General features: G+C 35.7%; 1 protein-coding gene across 10 annotated transcripts in view; it reads left to right on the top strand.

Moving 5' to 3' along the window:
- Positions 1–24,284, top strand: part of LOC118263566 (teneurin-m-like) — a 432,136-nt gene that overhangs the window by 239,690 nt on the left and 168,162 nt on the right. The gene's annotated exons all lie outside the window — the stretch shown is intronic.

Raw genomic sequence — 24,284 nt, 5'->3', positions numbered from 1 at the left:
CTTAAGCCATATCGTAAAAGCTTACCGCAGTAAAGTACACAACTTACCCTCCGGTGTACTGTAAATTTACGATGCATGCGCCGTGAGAATTTTGTTACGCCTTAACCGAGTGTGGATTTGGTGCAACGATTTTTACTGTTGCAACTTTAGGGTTACTAGGGCTGTCGAGTGTCGAGGATTTTGTCTATGTTTTTGTTTAACATTGTGATTTTCATAATTCAGTCATATAAAATGTTGCTACTGTTATATTTATTCTCTCTCTCTTCATAATATACTTGTGTTATATTTGTTCTTTTGTTAAAATTATATTATTTCATCTCATTTCAACTGCATTGTGGATATGATGTAATAATTTTTAGCTACACAACTAGGGTTGTCAGTTTTTGGCATTGTGTTTACAAGGTAAATGTGATGCACATTGAAGTACTCGTAACATTGTTTGTTTTTATGTTTGCCGCTGTCATATTCATAATACAGTATGAAAGATGTTTAATATATTACAAGCGAAAGCGGATTTAACGCAGATTTTTCAGGGTTGTCGAGTATATTTGGTTATGTGGAACATTATGTTTATCATTGTAAAGTTAATAAATTTGTTTGTAGAAGTACTTGTGATATTTTACACGCTTTGTGGGAGTAATATCTCTCTGAAGCTGCGGCAACGCTTCAGTACAGTAGCTTTTTAAGTTATTAAGTTCCCATTTAGTTTTGTTTCGATGTTACATAAGATGAAAAATTGTGGTTAATTAGTCCGTCCGAAATACGGATTTAAGCTGTTTGCAATTTAACCTGTAGTAATGTTGTGTAATTTATGTAGATATATATGTATGTATGCCAAGTGTACTAATATTTTATACAACGATAACATTCAACGTCTAATTTGATAAAATCCCTTGAACAACATACAATAAAAACGTTTAATCAAAGACATTTTATCTCAATATCTTCATCAAAAACAACAATAAGTAATAAATAAACATTTATAAACATTTCAGTATCATAATCATTCAAATTGTATTTAAAATAGTCTTGTATAATTACCTAAGATTACTTCAAAGACTAGAAATATCTAGGTACAAGTCGTTCAAAAGGTAGAAATAATCCGACAGATAAACATTAGCAAGTATTCACAATTCAAGTTGAATAAAGCTGAATATTATGCAAAAGTAAACGTGTATTGAAAGGACGAGTAAATCCTATAAATCTTTTTACTGTTGAGCAAAGCGATATTCAGTTTTATCGTTTAAGATGAGATTATGTTGTTGTGGTTTGAAAGACTTTGTGTTTAGATAATCTAGTGATCGCTAGTACTTACTATGTTTTAACGTAAAGTTGAAGTTTGAACCTTAATCGGAGACATTACAAGACAGTGTTTTGTGGATCTGTTAAGACACATATACATATCTAGCTCTTTATTAATAAAAAGAACGTATAAAGAGTTACATGCATGAAAATCTTCAACTTTCTCGGTATTTCAAATTTACTTCAATTTAAAATCGTGTTCTTACCACGTGACAAACCCTAAACGACTCCACAAAAAAAAACGCCTCATCATTATCAAGATCCAATCACGTGATATTATAGAAATGTCAAATCTATTTCAATATAGAAAGGGTTTCAATTTAAATGGCAATTACTCACAAACAGCTGTGTATTGAGGGCTTCGTTTGCAGGCGACGCGTCAACCTATTTTAGTCCACACCTGTATCTACGTGGGGTATGTCCAATGCCAACAAGTTGTTTGAATCTCATCAAATCAGCTGTTATCTGTCAAATCCGATGAGGGATTAATAACAACATGTAATGGTTTATATTGGATGACTGATGTTTGGGGACTAGGTAACAATAGCACGACTGTTTTGGTGTAAAATTGTAGATTGGAATGTGCAGTGCAATTTGAGTTTTGGTTACATATGTTTTATGATATTTTTCGTTTGATTGCTGTTCTAAAGATCAGATTAAGTATATACTTTCAGTTATCCCAATATTTAATCCAGGACCAGTGCAGTATTCCATCTCATGTAACCTTCAACACGACCAACTTCGGCAAACACTTAACCCCAAGCAATAAAAATAAAACCGATTCTCTTTACTCCTAACCTAATTCCAAAACTCACCCAAGCTTTCTACAAAACCTAGTACACAAGTAGGTACAACTGTCCACATTAGCTTCTTAGGAAATCCTCTTCCCCACATTCGCAATTATACTAAAACATTGGTATAAACCACTTGGAAGTACACACATGACAGATGTCGTCTACAGAACGTCCCTACGAGAGGTTAAAATCCTTTAATCCTTTGACATGCGCACGTGTGAAGTCTAGGCATTCGGCCTTAAGTGGACACGTCTATAGTACATGCGTCGCTTCTGCTCCGTAATGCACACTGGAATCGGTTTTTGATACACAAAGCGAGAGTCCTTCGGAATCAACCTACGTGAGCATTCGTGATGAGAGTCTCCAACAGTGAACTGGCTATGTGTGTTAGTGTTACAGAATTTTTAATACGAACACCAATTTAATTTCTCTCACAAAACAAGAGAAACTAAATTAGTACAAGATTAATATTCTTTTTAATTAATGAACTTGTCACCAACGTAATTGGAATGTAGCGTAATTATTCTTAATTTACGGTATTATTTTAATCTTCGCGCTATGAAAACAATTCGTTTAATACTGTCTCCACAATTAGGTCGGTGTTGAACAGGAAAACGTCCAATTTTTCAACAGCGACAACACACCGAAAACATTTTTTTTTCCTCTCGGATTTCGTATGCTGGGATAATGACATCCTTATTCTGTGAAAGCCCTAGTTTTGCCTACAGCGACGTTTTAATTTCGCAATGTTACGCTCCGAAGGGGAGGACTGTATTTTTTCCAACTCCCTTCGAAGCGTTTCGACCGTGACCTACTTATGGATAAAAAAGTTGGAAAGATTCTGTGACATTTAAGCTGTAATCGCTACTACGAGTAATCGATTCGTATCGATTTATCTTAAGATAATAAATTATTATTGTTTGTTGAACTGGCTGGAAAGAAAAATATGTGTTTCATGAGTCAGCTGATTGTGGTGCGCTCTATTTGTGCCGAGATAGCGCAAAGGGTTGTTTTGTATCTATGTTTATTTTCTTTCTACTTATAGTAAATATACGGGATTTTAAGGCTATTTCAGTTACATTTCTAAACAAAATAGTGGGAGAAAGCAACTAATAAAGTTCAAAGTAAATAAAATGTGTTATACTTACCCGGTTCACATTACGTTGTATCGAGCAAGTGCATTGAGAACAGTGCCGTACTCTGCGATATTGAAATATCTCGAATATTTCTGTTGTTCAGCAATGGATTTATTACATCCAATAACATTTTTCAAATTGTTTCTGTTATGTTACTTTAATCTGTCACTTCACAGAGATATTTTATCAAGTTATTCAGGCAGCTTCTTCGAATAAAGTTGTTTATTTTTTCGAAGTTATCAAAACGTTTCAAGTCCATACGAAGTGTCTCGAAACGCCCCAACACGACGTTACTTGACATTGCTTTCGTGACCTATTTATCAAAAAGGACCAACAATTTTATCTCGGCATTTCTGTGTACATCCGCCTTCGTTCTCTTGGCTTGTTTACACTTTTTGTATTGTAAATATATCAAGATATTTTTCTGTATTCCGTGCCTTTTAATATAAATAACTGTTCAGTTGCTGCAAATATTTGCCGCTTATAATCTATTGATGTGTGATTTTCTAAGAAGCTTCTGTTGACAGCAGAAGATAGTTTTTCCTTTTATCAATTTTTATAACCTTCTACAGAACTATCCAACAGTAAGTAAATAAGCAAACTAAAATCTAAAGTCCACTGCAATCCAAGGATTTCTTAGAAATGTCTTCGAAGATCGGAGTTTAAAAGATTTAAATTCTGCATAAGTGTGTTATGGGTCGTTAGTCACAGAGCAACCGGCAGAACGCACTCGATCGGGCCCTGACCGGCCGAAATCGACGGCTATCCCGAAAGCGTGACTTTTGCCCCCGGAATTGACGCGAAACGCGGGTGCCAGTGTGGGGTATTGATCGCGGATGCTCGGGCCCACTTCGGACTCCCTCGGCAAAGTTCGACCGACTTCGGCTTTACTTGAGGGTCGTCATACTTGGTGCAGCCACAGGCCGCCGACTATTTGGTCAGATGGCGTGTCAACTTTACTGGCATCGAGTTGATTGGAACTTTAATTGGGACAAGGTTACCGGATTGAGTTGGAATCAGTTTGCAATATTGTATTACATATTTGAAATCCACCTGTTTATTTTGACGACTTGTGGCATACAATTCAATTTGGAATCGATTTCTGTTAATAATTAAATATGGGGTAATATTCATCGAGTACGTATAGTAGTTAGCTAGTTTATTTTTATATCTGGACTATTGATTAAATAAGCGTCAAGTTCCGAGCAATGTTTATATCGTGTCGAGTAGAACAGATGTTTATGACAGTTGCTGTACGCCGCGGTGTAATTAATGAATCTTTCAACGCTAATATTATTTAATATTTGTAGGACAGTGAATTGTCATTAGAACTTGTGTCGATATTTACAGGTAAATGTAAGATAGTAAGTGTAAACTTAAACTAACTTTGTAAGACGTTTTAGTTGACACGTTTATGCCAATATTCTATACCGAGGCGACAATAGGTCGTCACCTTCAACAAAAAGAAAATAACTCACATTTCCCAAATTCTTCAGTCAATTCGCAAAGGAATAGAAAGAACGCATAAATACAAATATTCCTTTTATCAAACTTTCTTTAGATCTAAAAGCCTAGATTTTTCTGAACCAGCCCTAACACTAGGCAGTAGGTAGTCTACAAAACGCTGTGCGTACAATACTGGGCCATATAATCTCGAATTTGTGCCAAAGCCCTGGAGATACCAAACACAATTTAGGCCTGAATGACGAAGAATTGTGCGTTGATAAGCTCAAATATAAGTAGATTGCCATGTCAACTCATGCAAATATATTGTCGTGTAGGTACCTTGCAGACAATTCGATCTAAGAAGGTTTCCAAACGAATTGACGTTCCGTCGTGACCTTTTTTTTATTGAGATAGGAAAATTTGGTACCCACTGTGTAAAAGTTTTGTTGACGCTATAACTTTATTTGTCGATAAATAAACTGGCTGGTATTTTTTTTATATTTCGTAATATTTTTATTATGAAAAATAAAACAAAAATGAAATATTTCGAAAACAAATCGTGTTACTTGCCGCGAACGGAGAAACAAAAAAAAAACAAAATATAGCCACACACGGCAATTGTTTCAGAAATCTATTCACTGAAACCGTATATCTGTAAAAATATTTGACTGGTCACGAAATAAAAACGCCACAACAACCGCGGGTCACGTGTTGCAGAGAAGTAGAAAACAAAAGTGAACTATCAAATTTGATCAACCCGTTTTCGAAGTAGAATTTCGTTTTTCTTTATTATTCCACGCGAGTTGTGCCACAAAACACAATCAAAAGGTTTTCATTTCGGCAACGCACCGGCGCGTAGCCCACTGTGCCGGTCCGAATCGGACAGAACCGCCTGACTCCGGATCTGGGTCAGAATATACCCGCGCGGCCCGTATTCGCTTAATTGAAAAAGTTAAATCGGCCATTTCGCAAAACCGTTTTCATTTTTTTTTCTTTAGTTTTCGAATGCAGCGTCTCTGTGCGTTTTGATTTTTGCCGTTCATTTGTCGTTTGGTTGCATCTAGTTTTATGTGGACTGCACACATAGAAGCTAGAGGAAGCCGGACTAAAACATTTTATGAAATATTTCTTCATGAATAAAATAATTATTGGCGACAGCTCATTGACACAATCCATACAAGTGCGGAAAATCTTTTCCATTTTTCTATCAAAAAGCAACTAAATTTACTGATAATAATAAAAAAAAAAAGATTCTCACAATAAAACTGGCAATACTACAAAAAAGCAATAGTTAACACTCATACATAAAAAGGAGGATAAAAAAGCGCAATATAAGCTGTCAACACTTAAATGTATGGGGATGGGTCAAAAATCCCCAACAATTCTTTAGCGGGCTGTTTATTGGAAAACTTACCATTTTATGTTGTTGATATTAGTGCTTATACGAGGAGTAAACAAGTAATAAATTAAGTCCCGTGATAGATAGACTGCCTTATGTAAACACAGACAAAACAAGATGCCTATTAAATAAGATCTATAGATAAAATAAATACTATGTTGATCTTAGTCTTTTACATGTACCAAATAAACATTTGCACACTGTTTAACATAGATAATAAATGAAATAAAATTGTTTGTTCTTTTGAAAATTGTCTCGTAATATTTTAATTTACAATAATCATAATTTATAAACTTTATCATGATTAATAATTTTAGTTCTGTAAACGAACAAAATAATTTATTAAAATGTAATTCGAATCGTAAATAAAACAATGCGAAATAAAGTTTTACACTGGTTCGCTCCTAAGTTCCACGTCCCGCCGTAGGGACACGAACAATTGTAAAACCACGGATTTTACAGCATCGTAAAGCAATCATACGGTTTATAACACGAACGTTAAGTTAATTGCAATAAAACTTGATGTCACGTGTCGTTAACTTTAAAGTAAATATGCAAATAGAGGTTTATATCTAATTGCCAAGGGATAGAAATGAATAAAACTTTGCTAGAACTAGTTTCATATTAAACTTCATTACGGTCCTAACTGTACCCTATGAGTAATTGAGGGTTATATGTTCATATTTGGTAAATGGTCGGTACTTGATCATTATTTATAGTATCATCGTAAAATATTTTTCTTGTAAATTTCACTTAAATTAAATGGTTTATGAAATACTTGGGTTTTATTGGCATTTAGGCAAGAATTTAATAAATTTCTTTGATGCCTACGTACCTATTTATTATTAAATCAGTACAAAGAAATGCAAAAGAAAAGACGTTTTACAAAAAAGATTTTGTTTGTTAAATGTAAACGTTTTTCTCGGAATCATTTTTGTGACAATCTAACAGAAATGTTACCGCACTCTTCTAGAATTTCAAGCAGGTCTTCTGACACAATTAGTTCGTTCAAAGGGTGTTCCCAATTTTAGTACCGAAACTTCGTTATTTTTTATGATCTTTTATTTGAGTTTGAAAAGCGGTTCAATGGGTCTCATTAAAACTCTTAGACATCCTAAAAGGAGTTCATAAAAGGAATTCCCGAGAGAGCGGTTCATTTATTTGTTCCGTTCATTACTTAATATTTAATTTTTCCCCGAATCGGGGGCGTTTTGAAAGGCCTTCGGGCTTCATCGAAAGAATTTTCCAATAATCGCCGCATTATTGAATAAGCAACTCGGTTTTGTGATGAAGAATTTAATGATTAAAACTTATTTAAAGGTCCCTATTTAAAGAATAAAAAAGAGTTCAGGGTGCGTAAACAAAAATAGCTTCTTAAGTCTGTACATTAGGTTGGTTATACTTTGGCTTTTTCGTACGATAATGAGAAAATTTACCTATTATTTACGTTACTTAAGTCATACTAAAGAAGTTTTTAATACTCTTTTACTTTTTAATAATATTTTTTCTAAGCCCAAAATATTTAAAATATTTTATCAAACAATGTAGATTGCTCTAAAGTGCTTGAGATTAAGAGAGGATAAATATGAATATAAAATGTCTACAAAGATATACTTACACACAATTAAATTCTATATTTGCAAGAATCCCTATCAAAACACGTTACTCATTCAATTACTAAATTGTAAGCAACACAAACGAACACCCCAATTTGCTCTCTTCCGCCCTTTCTTAATCAAATCTATTCATATTTTCAATATCATGACAAGATACCGAACAAAAATTGCTTTTAGGAACTCCCGAAAAAAATCGGTCGCAAATAAATAATAATCAGAAGAAAAAAAAACTCATTCACTCTGATTATTTAGTAAGGAGAATCTATATACAAAATTTGAAATGTCTGTCTATCTGTCGGATGAATTTTCAGACGGCAAACTCCCTCGACACGACGATTCGAGTGAAATATCAATTTCCTACCCAGTGGCCGCACAGACCCGTTCATTTATCAGAAAGCAGTGCGCGGGTTAAATAAAATATCCTATCTACACAGTAGGTACCTATGTACTTTTTATTCTATACTATCAATTTGATGATTACATTTCGATTTTGTGCCGTGTTCGGTGTGGTTCAATGATATTCTGTTACTCTCAGCTTTTTGGGTATTGTGATATCGAAATTGTCGGTAATGAAATCCCTGTGTTTTGATTATATTAAACAGGTAAGCACACCACATACCTATTACCCATTACATTTTATTTGTGAACCATTTATTTTATTCTGAAAAGATCAACGATTACTCTATTCATTGTAATGTATTTTCAATCATTAATCCTCTTACTTTGGATTACGTATCGAAAAGCCTTTTTCCTAAGCCTATTACGAGAGTTTTATAGTTTTTTTACTATACCTACGAGTACTTTATTACATATTAAGTTGTTTCATCTATCATTGCTGGGTTAGACAGGACTGGCTTAGGGTCTATGTAACAAATTTAACATTTATTGGAAAAAATATTTCGGTTTCAAGGTGTCCTTTTAACTTGTACCTATATATAACTCCTATGACAATAAGTTTCCCAGCAAAATATTAAAAAGAGAGTCTCGTTACAGAAAAATCTTCGAAGCGAGAAGTTGGCTGGCAATTTATTTTTCTTCAGTCTTTATCTATTAGCTGGGACCCGACAATAACTATTTGTTCTTGGTGCCCCCACTTTCGCTTTTAACGGGAATTAGAGAGCCCACGAGTCTCAGATGATGCTTCTCTTATTGTCGGAAAGATTCGATCCCTTTGCTCTTGTACTGTTTCCAATGAAAACAACTTTTTAGTTGCGCGTTTCTTGTTATTGAATATTTTAAGAGTTATTGGAAAAACTCACCTTTGTATTGGTAAAAAAATATTGAGACGGAATTGTTTTTGGTTGATGTGTATATAAATTGTGCTATTTGAATGTTCCCACAATGTAACGATATAAGATATAGTCGACAGAAATGTAATAGATATTTACTCAAAGATACACAAACTAACTAAATAACTTTAAATTAATTTTACACAGACTAACTGGTACTATTGCTAATTGTTGTACAACTGAACATTTTGAATATCATATTAATTTACCATGCACAAGATCCACGATTATAACGACACACCAAGAAACCAATTTTTTATCTAAACCCTAATATAACTAATCTGTCGGCTCACCTGCTGCTTTTAATATAACTAACAGAGGTTGTAATAAATTAGTTTTTCGCTCGCTTCATATAATAAGCCTCAGCCAAAGTGAAGATATTCAAGCATCAAATTCACTACAGCTGGAAAAATCACAGCTACTACGTCTACGGAGCTAATTTCAAAATTTTCCTTACAAATGATAACTACGAGTCTCGTATACAATTTATGTGCAATTTCTGGCAGCAGATGCAGCGAAATTTTTAGAAAACTTGCTATTTTCCCTCGCACTTGAGTGAAAATTATGATCGACTGAACTTGTTCGAATCACATTGTGAATACTCCATATTCTTTCTTATTCATTATTTTATTCCCAACGGTTCGTACATGTTCACTAGTTTATTCCTATATAGCGTAGAAAAATTATGATTAAATAAAATATTATGTTGATTTGTTTGCAGTTTTCAGTTGCTTTAAATGAAATTTCTGTAATGTTATAATTCGCTTCGTTTCATATTAAGTTGAATCTACCATACCATGTGATGACGTTGCTAAAACTATCAATTAATGATGAAGCCTATTAATTGTTTCATGACCAGATCTTAGTCTAAGGATGGAAACCCACCAATATTTTTTTCATGATCGATACTATATTATTTTGGAACAACATATTTACTGCTAAGTTAAAGCTTCGGCTACTCGTATCTCTTTAATACATAATAACAAAACGTCGATAATCCGTGGAGGTGGTATACGTCAGCCAGCTTACTTTAAGCATTATACGACGGTGCAAGTTGAGCTTAATAATTTTAGCTTAAAAGCTCGTCTCACCCTAGCTTACGTGTGAAAGGTTCCGGAAGTTACCCCACTCGCTTTTTAATCCAATTTTTGGCTTTACGCAAAGTTAAATTTCGAATGTATTTTAATTTTAAAATATTTTTACACGGTTACCGGGATGAAGGTAGGTCAGCCTGTGTATGTGTGCGTGTGTGTGTGTGTATACCTTTAAACACGAGCACACACGCTCCATCCTATAAACTGATGTAATTTTTGGGCAAACCCGTCCTCTGTACAAACAGTTTACTTTCCTCTCTGCGAAAATAAATACTCGTTCCGCATGTACAAGTTAAAAAAATCCTTTTACACAAATAATTTTGTTAAAAGCTTTCCTATACGAAGCTTTTTCTAATATCTACTGTTTGATTTTCCAATGGGTTACATGGACCACTCAGTAATCCTGAAAAGCTTACAATATCACGCGTATCACAGATTATTTTTTCCGCGTACGGGATTGATATCAAAAAGTGCACTTTTGTATAGGGAATATTGAAAAAACAGTTCAAAAATCCTTTCTGTTTGCCGGATAACTTTATTCAGGTATTGAATTTCAATATATAGCGTTTAGGTTCACGGAGTAAACATTACGTTTTCTAAACAAAATACTATAAATTTCAGTTACAATACACATTTATAAGTATTACCCCACTGTATTATTTTAGTACGTATTACATTAACATAAATTCCATTTCCATTACGAAATGACCTGAAAAGGAAATAAAAACAGGGCTAAACAAAAGTTCACGCAACAATATCTATAGGACGGGAAACGAATATACCTCTTAAACGACGCTTCCCGGTCGGAAGTCGGAGTACTAAATCACAGGTCGCCTCGGCCCATGTATAATTCAGGAGGCTGAGCGCGACACCCAACATACACACATAATTCGAGCAAACGCCGAAGAAGATACCGTGTACGGCGCGGCACGGTCAGCGTGCCGACCAATTTTACGGTCTACTGCCGGCAACCGGCCGATTCAATTTCGGCTAAAATTTTATTCGTCCGAATTCGAGCGTACAAGTGAAATTCTATCGATGGTCGTGCGATTCCCTTGACGTTTTCTAGTGGCCTTTGCTTTGGCTTGGTCGTTAGTAGACCATGAATGTTCCTTTGATCAATCGTTTGTCCAATTCGTTAGTGCGCGGTCGTGATTTCATGTTGGGGTGTTAATTTGCTATATAAAATAACTTACGAGAAATTCGGTGGCGTGCCGTGTATTGGCTTTGATCTCTACTGTTCATGGGCAAATGAAAATATTTGAACTTGTTAGCTGGGTGAAAAAGGACTGATTTGTGCATTTTGCCTAAATAAACCTTTAAGTCCATTTTATTTACTCATTATTCAGAGTGATATAAACATGTCAAATAATACGCAGTTTGCCATTAATCACACAAATCAAAATACGATAGCTCATGCGATACCCTCGCAAACATTACGAGATTTCATCATCAATTTGAATAAAAGTCCATCAGCTTGGCACCATATTTCAAAATTTAATTAATGTGTATCTAAAACACGTTAAGTAAAAAATGTCACAAAAAGTACTCGAGGGAAAGAATGTCAGAGGAGAATACATAAGGGTGTCGTCAAGATATGTGAAATAATTTCGTCCCCCCAATTCAATACCATTAATCAAACGTCGAAACCCATTCAATGGGGTGGCGAAAGATGCAAAGCAATAGCTTGTCTCTCTGAACTGAATTTATTGTGCAGAACAATGGTTTCCAAACTTATTGTCTCAGGCGAAAAAAAAACATATTCACTCCCTCGGGGAAATCGAGTCCCTATAATTTTAAAAGATTTTTTCTCCAATATCCAAAGTCACTTCACTGACATTGAAAACTATATCAGAATACCTAACAATGAATGATGATACTCGTAGTCTAAGAAAAGTTTTTCAAATAAATCGAGAAAGCACTGGCTAAAGTCTAGACATTTGAATAAAACGATCTAACTATAATTTGTCAGTGGACTTTTAGGACTTCAGACTTTAGATAAAAAGAGAAAATGAGGCGAGATTTTTTTTAAATAGAATACTTAAAAGTGACATGTCGCGTGTCGTATCTATTTAGTATCAACAAACATATATTATGCTATAGAAACGTTTGTTTTTTATTTAATTAATGGCGTAGAAATTGCTGACAGAAGCTGTTTTCACGTTTCATTGATAGTCATATTTCATAAAATAGTAAAAAACGTCTATACTTTGGAAAATAAAATTCGATAAGTATGTATACAAAGCTCTACGTTAGTTATTATTACTTAAAAACTCTCTTAGTTCCAAGGTATTCAGTAAAAGTTTTCTTTTTTTATCTAGTAATTGTACTAATATCTTCTTTGAAGCCAGTATTATTGCTATATTGAGATCATTTTTAAAAGATACTTAGAATACTATTTCTGTAACCGACATTCATTACTGTAATAAAAATATCGTGTATTCATACCAAACATACCATGTATATTGTCTACCAATAATTGAGAACAATTCCAATTATTTGGAAACCACTGCCTAATAAGCTCGCTCCGACTAGATACAATGTATACAGGGGGTTACATTCGATTCTAACAAATATCAACCCTCATATTTTAGTTCTTGTTTGAAGTTACGCGTCATGAAGCAATGACTATATATTATGTTTTCCTTATAATTTTAATTGCGTAGGCACAATCTGTTATATTTTTGTACGTAATCTATTCCAAAACTTTTGGGTAAATAGTGGTTATGTTGAGTTCGTAGAATTTGGGTAATGGCGACCTTTGAGCTGAAAAAGGCGGGTTTAAACTAAGTGACCCTTAATTATTTATTTAGTTAACTCTGAATGGAATTATGGTGTTATTATTAAAGTATTTCTGAGAAATAAACAAGAGCTATTTAAGGAAATACCGGGTAAGTCCATGTTGTAGCACATAACCTTTAGTTATTTTCTCTTCAGTCCTCAGTCACAATAAGGATCCTAGTGACTGATAAATAAATATTTCATTTACAATAAAACAAAAAATCATCAGAGGGACTCTTCATCCTGAGTGAGGAGTATCTCCGTGACTCGAACTAACTGAGATTCTCAACATAATTATTTACTTGAGTAAACCGTTATTTTTAGATAAAAAAGAAACATCACAATTTGTAATTTCCTCTTTAATAATCTAGTCCATAACTTAGCCGATCCAAAACAAGATACGATCATTCGATAACCCTAGGCCGGGTCATAAACTATTCTTAAACAGTATCCCATCCTACTCGCGGGTACTTAATAGCATCTTACTGTTATAGTGATGACATAACGATAGAAATTCCCGGTAGTTAGTGGCATCCGTTGCAGAATTACGTACTAACTGTAATGGTTCTAGTTACGTTGGGTTCTTGATTCGGGTCTTAATGTATGAGGTTCGGTTTAGTTGTTTATGGGTTCTGGTTTGGAGGTTTTGAGGCGAAAGTGAATTTGTCATTCCTGTTTCAAAGGCCGATAGCGCACCTGTGACTCCTGTGGTGCTGATCGCTTACCATCAGGTGACATGTCTGCTCGTTTACCTCCTAATCCAAAAAAAAACGAAATTATTGGTCTTTGGGCTTATGATTGTCAGTGAGAGTGCACATCTCTCTCAACCTTGATTCTATGAGACTATCAAAATCTGCAAAGAATTACAAATAGCCTAATTGACAACTTCATAGATTGGTTATTTGAAAGATTTTCTATGCACGACATTCCTACAGAACTGATGGAACTAAAAAAATGTTGTACAAAAAAGGTTTTGGAATTTTGATGGTACTCGAAAGTGCTTTACAAAGATTGACCACGATGGTATGGTTAGTATTTATTGGTAAAAACCGATTTTAAAATTCACGGAACGAGTAGGTATTCTTTCGTTTTCATAGAACTACAAGTACTGATATAAAATTCTAAATAAAAAATTGTACAAAATCCTAATCAGCTTATCCTACGATTACACCTATTTACTAGTTTAATTAATATTAATGTAGTCATAATTCAACTTTTAATTTATTAATGTAGGTAACATTTTAATTACGAACTCTAAAATTGTTTTATTGTTCGCAGATTTTGACAGGCCGTTCCAAAGGTTTAATCTGAAAAAATCAAGTGCTAAGATAAAATTATATTAGTTGCCAGACACATTAATCCTATTCAAACCTTTTTCGAACACAAAAAAACGACTTTTATAACGCACACATGAGAATAGAAACCCAAAATTTTAATCACACTCATTGTTCGAAAGGCTAAGCCCACAAGCCATTGTTCTAAAGATTTAGCCATGTTTAATATACCATGTGCCACCCTAAGGTCATAATTTCTCGTATTTTAGGGCGCAAGGGTTAGCCGAGTTATTTATAAACCAATTAAAACGTTCACTGGAACCTGCAGATAAGGAGATCGATCGGATTGTAACACCCTTTCGGCCTTTTAGTGCGCGGACGACTGCTGGACAATGAATTTATTGTTTAATTAACTCCATTTGGGAATTAATCGTTGACTATTTTTGCCGTGTACGTAAAAGCTGGTTGTATTTTAAGATTGTAATACGATTTCGTTTGTTTGCTGTGCTAACATGTGAAAGTGAAACGTAAATTAGATTTTTAAGCTTATAAAATGTTTGTTTAGACTGGAGTTTGATATTATTTTTAATGGTTTGAAACTTTGCTTTTATCGCTACTTTTTAACCAGGCACAACAAATGGTTTTACGGATTACGCTATTTTTCTTCATATTAGTCTAGACTAACCGACCTAGATTCGTATAGTATACAAATAAATGTCACTAACAAAAAAGGCTACTCCACCACGACCCAAACACATCTCTAAATGCACAGCCTAACCCGTAAATCTCGGGCTCGCATCAGCAAGCCTCGAGCTAAACGTCAAACCCGTAATATCGTCGATTAGCAAGGCAACGGGGTCGCGCGACCAAAAAACAGAACCACATAACTGATGGAGAACATCGCTCATACGCACAATGATTAAGCGAACAATTTATTTGTGGGACAAACGTTTTGGACCGCCAGTTATTGTACGTATTAATAACAATGGGATTCTGCGTGGATCAACTCATTTGTATTGCGACGTTATTATTTTGGGTATGTTTTTTGACGGAATTTAAAGAGGTTTTCAGCTTACATTCATGCAAGCACAATATGTTACATGATTTATCACTAAAAATAATAATGCAAAAAAATATTTGCATACCAATAGATACCCCTCGAAAATATAAAATAATCTTACAAAGATAAATGTCAATAACTCACCCTATGAAACGCAATCTGAAAATACGAAATTTTAAAATGATTTTCGTACCGTAGTATAATAACTGTACGTAGCTCCGTAGCAATAGCCTACGGCGTAGCGTCGTAGCATTCACGCACTAAAGTGTACGGAACTTGAATTCGCCCGCGGGTTATTGCGTAGCAAGTTACAACAACCTGCATGTAGATAGATATACTGTCCATACTTCGATTATTATTTAAATTGATTGAAAACACTTTTTATTCTATATAAATACTTTTATCGCAAAATTATTAATTTTCAGCTCCTCTCTTTAATAACAGGGAGCTCTTTAATTATTCGGAAATGAGGTTTCAAACAGTGAACGAAAATTAAATCCGGGCATTAATATTTTTAATACACTTTTATTACTCTCTGTAGTCAAATAATTTCTGATCCCTACCCCTTTATTCTGTAACTTTATGCGTTTACGATCGACAATGCTCACAGGATTACTATTGAAATAACCGAGTAAGAAAACATTGGTGAATTCATCCCCTGGCCTACACCGGCGTCATTAAATGCTGTACAAACATGTATCTAACAAACAGACAAACAGTTTTAATCTCTCTGTACACGGAAATGTGTTCGGCAGACGCTTTTCAATGTCGACATTTGAAGATGAATTCGTTAAGTTCGGACGATTTTCGCTGTTTGACGGGGGAAATGACAAATTACTGTGGATTGATTCACAAGCTTGCTTTTTGATACATTTTGTTTATATGTCTTATTTAAACGTAAACAGAATATGTTTTCAGATTGAATGAAAATTACATTTTGACTTTAAGTCGTCCTTTGTACGCGTCTGTTTATTTACTTTTGATGTTTGGTTGTTTAACATTTCTTTATGGTAGGAAATACGAGAAGCGAAATTGTAAGTTATTTTTAACCTGACCTTGGACACTCAGAGGTCAATGACTCCGTAATGTTTGATTGAAATAAAACAAATAAATATATTATGCATGATCGTGTACCTCCATACCGCTGGCAACAGTCACCTCTCGATTTTATTTACGAGCAATAAAAGTTTTATTGCGCTAATTTGAAAGAAATACGCCGTTACGTAGTGCATAAAGCGCAGTCAGGGGAAACACGAAAGGTATTTTTCTATATATTTCTAGAAAATAACCAGTGGGCACTGTAGGATTTATTAGTGGCATAAAAGTTGGAGTCTGGCAGTTTATGTAAGTCATAATGTACAGGTTTGCTTCCCGACAGTTTGTTGAACGAACAGCTTTCAAGTTTCCTAGATTTACAGCTTTAAAATGTTATATTATTAAATGTCGTGTTCTCTACAAAATTCAGTTCTCTTGTGCCGAAGTCTGTTATGTTATTTATTTAGCTTGGTACAGACGCAGTGTACACAGACAGACAATGGCCCTTCTCCCATGGGACAGACATAAACAACCACGCTGGTGTTGTAATCCATACACACCTATTTAAAGCGTCCATATATCAATTTAATACGCGTTCAACGTTTAAGTTTTAGCGGCTGTTGACACACAAAATAAATATTAAAGTATACTGCCATGATTTAGGTGAAGTCATATTTTTTATATGTAATCCTCTAAGTAGTCTTTAGCAAAGGAGCTTCGAAATCATTTTTAAGCTTAAAGTGTGTCGTTATATTTTATTTTATAGAATTTTTAAAAATCTGTTTTGTATGAGGTTTTCAAAATGAGCATCAAGTCTGTATTTGACATGAACTCGATCAGTATGATGAGTAACTAACAATTTTGTTAATTTTATTTACATACATTATTTGTATACAACGTTCATTATATACGAGATGCAATACTACTGATGTATTTTCCATTTACTTTGTTTTTTTTGCGTAAAAATCAGAATTAATGGAATGAAGTATTTAATTTAAAATTCAACACTATCCAGCCGGGTCTAAATGACCCACAAACGGGCACATACAGTCGGACAACACATAAATCGAACATTCGCAATCGTAACACTGCCCGATGCGTTGTCAGCTTAACACGTTCTAGTGAAGCCACTAAACTAGCGATTGATCCAACCGTCAGATTTTATACAGCATCGAAAACTCAACACATAAGCAAATATTGCTAATTTTTGTGAATAATTAAATTAAATTTTCCTGGAAATGCGATTTAAAATCTGTTAATTATAACAATAATATTATTGGGAAATTATAATTTAATTTAATTTTAATGTCATATTTAAATCCCTGTAGATTCATTTAAATTCATAGTTTCCAGCTTATTTAATGTTATTATTCCATTAAGAACTTTATTGCTTTACGTGTGCTTTTCCGGGCATATATCCACCAAATACTTTCTAAACTTTTATGTTTTACTTTTATGAAAATAGCGCGTTAATATACTGTGATGTAGTGGCCCCCACTTTGTTCTGACAATGGCTTGTCGTTCTGATGTATCAGAATGGCTCTTTGTCGCAGTAGGAAACTGCAATGCAGTGAGACTATGACAAATTGTATTGCGAATTAGTGTGCCGCCATGTTTCCCTGTGCGAACACCTTTTCCGAAAAGGGCATACGGCAGATTAAACTCCATTTCGAATAAAACAGAGTATAGCTGTCTTGTACCTACTATTTTCAATATATTTTTCCACTCCAAATATTTGTTTCATTTAAAAATTGAAACACATTTTTTTCGGTGTTTCCTGTTGATAAAAAAGTAATTTCCATTATCTGACTATACAGTTGCACGTCACAGTCCACTTCGATTATTCATAACCAGCGATTAAATATCCCATTCTATTTGAACGGATGTTTTCTAATGTAAATAAAATGACGCTCCCGAATAATTAACTTTGTTTTATAGACCAATTACAAACAGTAGTTACAAAAATACAAAATGTTTTTGAACATTCAATCTGTACCAACGTTCCACTAAAGTGTAATACGGAAAAATATTCTGAACGTAACAAAGAAGAAACAAACCGCAAATCGCTAAGAAACTCCTAAAGAAGCATAAAATCGCTTTATAGCTACGAATTTCAGTACTGAAGACAAACTTCAGGCTTACGGCCTCCGTATCGTGTAATTAACCGCCCTGAAAACGCTTCAGAATCCCTTTGAAAAGCTCAAAAGATCTTTTACATAATATAGTCCATGGTCGGCCATTCACGTCGTGATTACTACAGCCGTCTCGACGGCGCAGTTCGTTATTTTTGTGTAGGCAACCGTATGTAACTTATATTCGACGCCAATTTTCATTTGCAGCTAACACAAGCGAGAGTACACCCTAAATAGAGGTGCTAAGGTCCTTTTTGATTCCGGATAAGTTTGTACAAAAGTACGCGAGCGAAATTTGCACGCGTCGAGGCAATATTTCAAAGAATTGTGGACCGTATTGCGACGGTGTGAAAAAATTGCCGTCGAATTCGTAACGTGGCTTCAGTCGTGCGGATGTAGTTGTATGAATGGCCTTCTTTATTTTAACTTTGTGTATGGCACGGCCTTTATTCATCGTGAAGACGATATTTGGTTACGTATCCTGATGATAGTGTGGGTGCCTCATTAGTTCTTTCAAAGTACTGAAGATCACGGAAACTGTTATTTTGTTTACATGGTAGTCTGCAGGAGGATTATCTTCTAGGTTTAACTGAACTACACAATATTTTTATCAAATACAAACAAAAAGTACTTATTACTCAAACAAATCTACCACCAACTTTTTTTTTTTTTTTTTTTTTTTTCAGGGGGAAAATCATCCAATGACTTCTCCCACCTTGGGCGAGGCGAGAGGGAGTGTCAGACTCTTACTGACTAAAAACCACCCCGTTCCTTCTCCTGCTTTTCGAGCCGGAGCCCCGGTAAACCCGCTAGGTAGTCCGCAGCTCCGGATCAGGCATCAGCCCTACTGGGCCCCATCTGTGGTGGTCTGATGGCTCTTTGAGGCGCGCGCGGAACGCTACGCGCCGTACGCACGGGTCTGGTTCTGTTCGGGCGGTGAGCTACCCTTACTCGCCGCCCGCAGGCCCGCACTTACGGTGGCCGGAGATCGTCCCGCGATCCCCGACGCCCGGAGTGTCTCTCGCGACGGCTGGGGCGTGAGGAGGTTTGTTCTCTCACGCGCCCCGCCTCCTCCTTAGCTAGCATGACTGCTTCGCAGAAAGAGGACTTTAATATACTTTGAGACGGCATCCCAGTCCCTCTCGCTCCGCACCATGGCCTGAACCAGTGCCGGGCGCGAGAGGTCGCCGTCGCCGACCACATCCCTGAGGACTTGGCGGTACTCAGCCCACGCAGGGCACACCGCCACCGTATGTTCTACCGTGTCCTCCGGGCGGTCCTCGCAGTGATGACACCCGGGCGTTTCCTCCCGCCCAATAAGGAACAGGAACCTACCGAAACTCCCATGTCCGGTAAGCACCTGCGTCAGGCGGTAGGTGAGGACGCCGTGGCGCCTCTCTAGCCACTCCTCAAAGAGGGGACTTACCGCTGCGATGACAGCGAGCCCAGCCCTCGGTTGCGACAGTCGTTGCTGCCATTCCGCCATGAGATCGCGCCGGAGCTCGTCCCGCCACGCACTGATCTGGCGCGACAGTGGAGTTTCGCCCCGGCGGCACGCGTCGGCGCGCAAACTGAACACGTGCGCGAGCACCTTCGCCTCCAAATCCCACGGCGGTAATCCGGCAAGGAGGTTCGCCGCCTCCCCGGAGATCGTGCGATATCCACGGATCACCCGGATGGCCATGACCCTCTGAGATGTGAGCAGCGCCCGAGCTGGCCGCCGCATCAGGTTCGGCGCCCACACAGGGGCGCCGTAGAGGGCCATGGATCTACCACCAACTATCATTACATTAGTCTAAGTGGAAAAAATATATTCACGCATAAATACACAAAAAGATTTTATAAATTGAATTCGGAGTATCAACAAAATTCCCCTTAAAAAACAGTAAATTGAATGAATGAATATATTATAATGTATATGTTTAAGTTAATGCTTTTTTAAGTTAGTAGCTTTGAATGGATTCGGTCTGATTTATTTTGGTTGGGCTTCGCGCGGACGATTTTAACTTAGAAGTTGTTGGTTTAGGACTGTTGTCCTAAGTATTACTAGAATTTGTACTAAGTGTTTGATTTTAGGTGAAATTAAATGTAATTTACGGACTTTGTAATGGAGAAACGGATAGTGGAAGGTACTTGGTACCTATAGCAATGTTTACAATGAAAACTAAGTACCTAAATATCAATAGGTTATTCTGACACAGGTGGGTTAAATACTTAAAGGACTTTAATACGCTTTGAAAAGGTTCCACGTCACTTTAATGCACTTGATAAAACTTTTATTTTACTTTCAAGAAGAGACCACACACTTTCCCCGAATTCAGGCGTTTGTTCTAAAAAGTAGGGCCGTACTAAAACGTGATGAAACTGGACGGTGAAAGTGTTCCACGCGGCTGTACTTTTTGCTGAAAAAAAATTGTTGTGAACAAAAAACAATGCTTCATTAAGAAATATATATTTATTTCCTTGTCCACAGAGAGTGTATAAATTTAGTTTATGATCGCAGAAGGCCTAAGACATAATTTGAAGTTGCTATGTCGATAATTTTAAGAACACATTAATACTAAATTAGATTTCTAAATTGAACCTTGAGCGTTGCAATAAAGCAACCACAACTAATTTATATTTAGATCTTATAACCTAGCTCCGATAACTATGTACTAGAAAAACAGACATAGGTAATAAGCACTATTTGCTACAAGGAATTCATTTTTTCATTCAATCCAATCTAAACTAGACTCTTTACATTTACAATACTTCTTGTACGTACACAAATTGATCGGTTTTTGCTGCATTTGTTAGTAAAAACTGTTGTTATATTCCCCGTCTGTCGAACGATCGGCGCCGACGCAAGTCACGCACGAATGCATTGAATCGCCCACAAACTGTCATTAGAATTATTTAGAGCACAGAAACTGATTGTGCGGTTATAAAAGACTGACGAGATCTCTGAGAAATTGAGATCGGTTTGAGATGTTGCTGACCGCAAGTAGGAAAAAGAAAGATTATTATTACATTTTTCCTTAAGCCGTAAAGAGCTTGGAATCGAATTTCAGACCTCATACTTTATAGACCGAACACAGAATATTACATGAAGTGTACAATATTATTTTTATTTTGCTGAAATCTCTATATTTTACAAGATTAATCTGACGTAGCGTGGATAAAGATGTGGCTAAAATATTATATGATTTATGTCAGTACGAGTACAAGGCTCAATAAAAAATAACATAAAGTACTCCGTAAAATAAATCTTATTTCGACGTTTTTTTTTTCATTAATCTTTCATCTATCACTAATGTCATTTTTAAAGCTTCTACTTATAAAGCTTAGATGTGATTTCGAACCTAAAAAAATTCAACATCAAATTCAAAGTTAGCCGTCTAGTGCAAACTAAATTCGCGAAATCGAAAAAACTTTTTCGAGTATATTTGCGAAAAAAACTCATGATCCAGTTTAGTTTTTAGTTTGGGAACGAATATTAATTTCTAAACTTTAATTTTATTAGTTCATGTGGGAGCTACTTCTGAAAACTGAATTGAGTAACTCGAACACTACTTATCAACTATTAGCGGGACTAAAAGCGATTCCTAAGCTGTGCCGAGGATTGGCACCGTCGCATTAGAGGAGGCTATTCAAACTACCCTCTTTTGATAGTTAATTAAACGTCAAGCGGGAAATATTCGCGTCATTAGGAGAACTCGGCGGCTCTGAGTCGGAAATGTCTCCGCCCCCACCCTTCGCACTTTCGACCAAGTATCGATACTACGGGTTCACGATACTAACTTTTTAATGTTTCTGAAGTTTTGGGAATATGATCGGTTGTCATTATAATGGGACTATTATAAAGTAACTGCAGTAAATACATCTCTGTATTTTCTTTTAAAAGTGTAACAAACACAAACAATAAGATACATTCCATGTGTAGGTAGGAAATGCATTTTCAATAAAAATAAAAACGTATATAATATAGGTATTACCTACACATGTATAATGAATTTATCAACCTCTTCTTATGTCAAAAAGTCAGAAACCATATCTTTATTTTCTCACCAGCATAAAACTTTACATAACGCTATAAAAAATCCTATAATCACAAAAACGTACCTAAACTTATATAGTCTAAAACTTGATTGAAACATTCAAAACTTGGCTATATTTGTTAGGAAAACAGAATCTTCGTATAAAGCCAAAGAAAGAGTGGAGGCGATGAATCGTAAAACCGTGGTAAGACCGGCGCCGAGTGCTAAACAATATTTCATTAGACTATAAATTTTATACGTGAAGACGTTGTCGATTTATACGGAATTTCGCCAGTTTTAAAACGAGATATTTTATGTTTTATATATTGTTTTGTATAAGGACTATAGAATATAGGAGTGACTTTTAGCTAGATTATTTTTGTAATATAATTATTTTATTTACTCGTTTTGTTAGTTTAATGAACTTTAAATATTAGTGTTCTGCTCAAATTCTCGAAAGGGTAAATAAATACCTAATACCTTTGTTGCAAAAATGGCGTATAGTTTTTGTAAGCACCTAGGTATCTACCCCACTTTTACTATTAGTATTATTTTGTATGACCATACCATCCTTTATACCTAAACCGGTTTTCACTTATATTCAAATAAAAAAACCAGTGCCACATTGGTCAAACATTATCGAACTTTGTATACAAAATACTTGAACACAAATATGAAACAGCATCTGTCTCTCCTACCAAGAATCTATTACGTGTAATCTTAACACATCAACACCCCATACGGGAATGTTTAGTACCACTCTATAAGGGAGACAGTCGTGACGATGCACACAAGATAGTGCTTCAAGTAAAAAAACTTCACACGGTATTGAACGTTAGAGTTGTGCTACGGAACCTCTCGAACAACAATGGTCCCGTATGTTTGCTTCCTTGGCTTTTTTCTTTATCTTCTTCAGTGACAATGAAGGTATTGTGTAATTAGTTTTAATTAGGTTTGAAGTGTTGTATTGATCTCTGTATAAATGGTTGGAGATCAAACATAGGACAATGTATAAATTGTCGAAATCTAAAATCTACATTTAAATCGCGTCAAATCTGAGATATAAAGTTTAGCAGTCGCCCTTACCATCACTTTACCAACGAGACCTCTCATGGCAAAACAACTTACCTATTTACATACATAATTCCAAAGCGAAAAGTCGATCGGAAGAAATAAAAAGGAGGCTTAAAGGCACATCATAGACGCACCGACCTTAGTCGACCTCTTTACGACTTTTAGAAGGACCTTTCTCCTAATATGCGTACGTGAGAGAGCCCGCAATGGCCACGATAAAGAACACCCCCCCCCTCCCGCAACCTCACCCCCTCTCCATGGGGACTGCGTGGTCAAAAATATAAAGGCCCAAAATGAAATTCCTAGCGGCCCATAAAGTATAGAGTTACGTCATTATGGATAAAAAGACGACTACCGATTTTCTGACAAAAAGTTTTCTAGCATTTTGTCATTCGATATTCAGCGAGTGATACCATTGAGTAGGGAAAAACAACGTTTTTTGAAAGGTGATCATATGTTGAAACAACGCTGTGTTATAGAATTGACCGACCCAGTTTGTGGGCCGCAGTGGAACGTCTCATAACAACGCCTGTTTGTCTACTAGTCAGTTAACAACTCGTCTAATGGTTAACAGGCGTATGACTATGGTACAATAAAAATAGAGACTTAAACTTTAACAAGAATTGATGGATTTATTATGCCTCAGTAACTTTATATTAATAACCGTACGTGTCTGAGTGACTTAAGAATAGCTCTTACAATCCTCAAACAAAACACACGGAAGACGTCATTACGACATTTTAAGGAGTTCCAGATTCATATCTAATGTCGCGTGACGGTGCGATATACATTGACGTGACGTTACGATGCTCGAAACCACCATTCACACTCGC

The sequence above is a fragment of the Spodoptera frugiperda genome, chromosome 27, assembly GCF_023101765.2.
Source record: "Spodoptera frugiperda isolate SF20-4 chromosome 27, AGI-APGP_CSIRO_Sfru_2.0, whole genome shotgun sequence".
In the NCBI taxonomy this organism is placed as follows: Eukaryota; Metazoa; Arthropoda; class Insecta; order Lepidoptera; family Noctuidae; genus Spodoptera; species Spodoptera frugiperda.
Note: the sequence above shows the minus strand (reverse complement) of the source record. Positions and strands in the feature narration are given on the sequence as shown.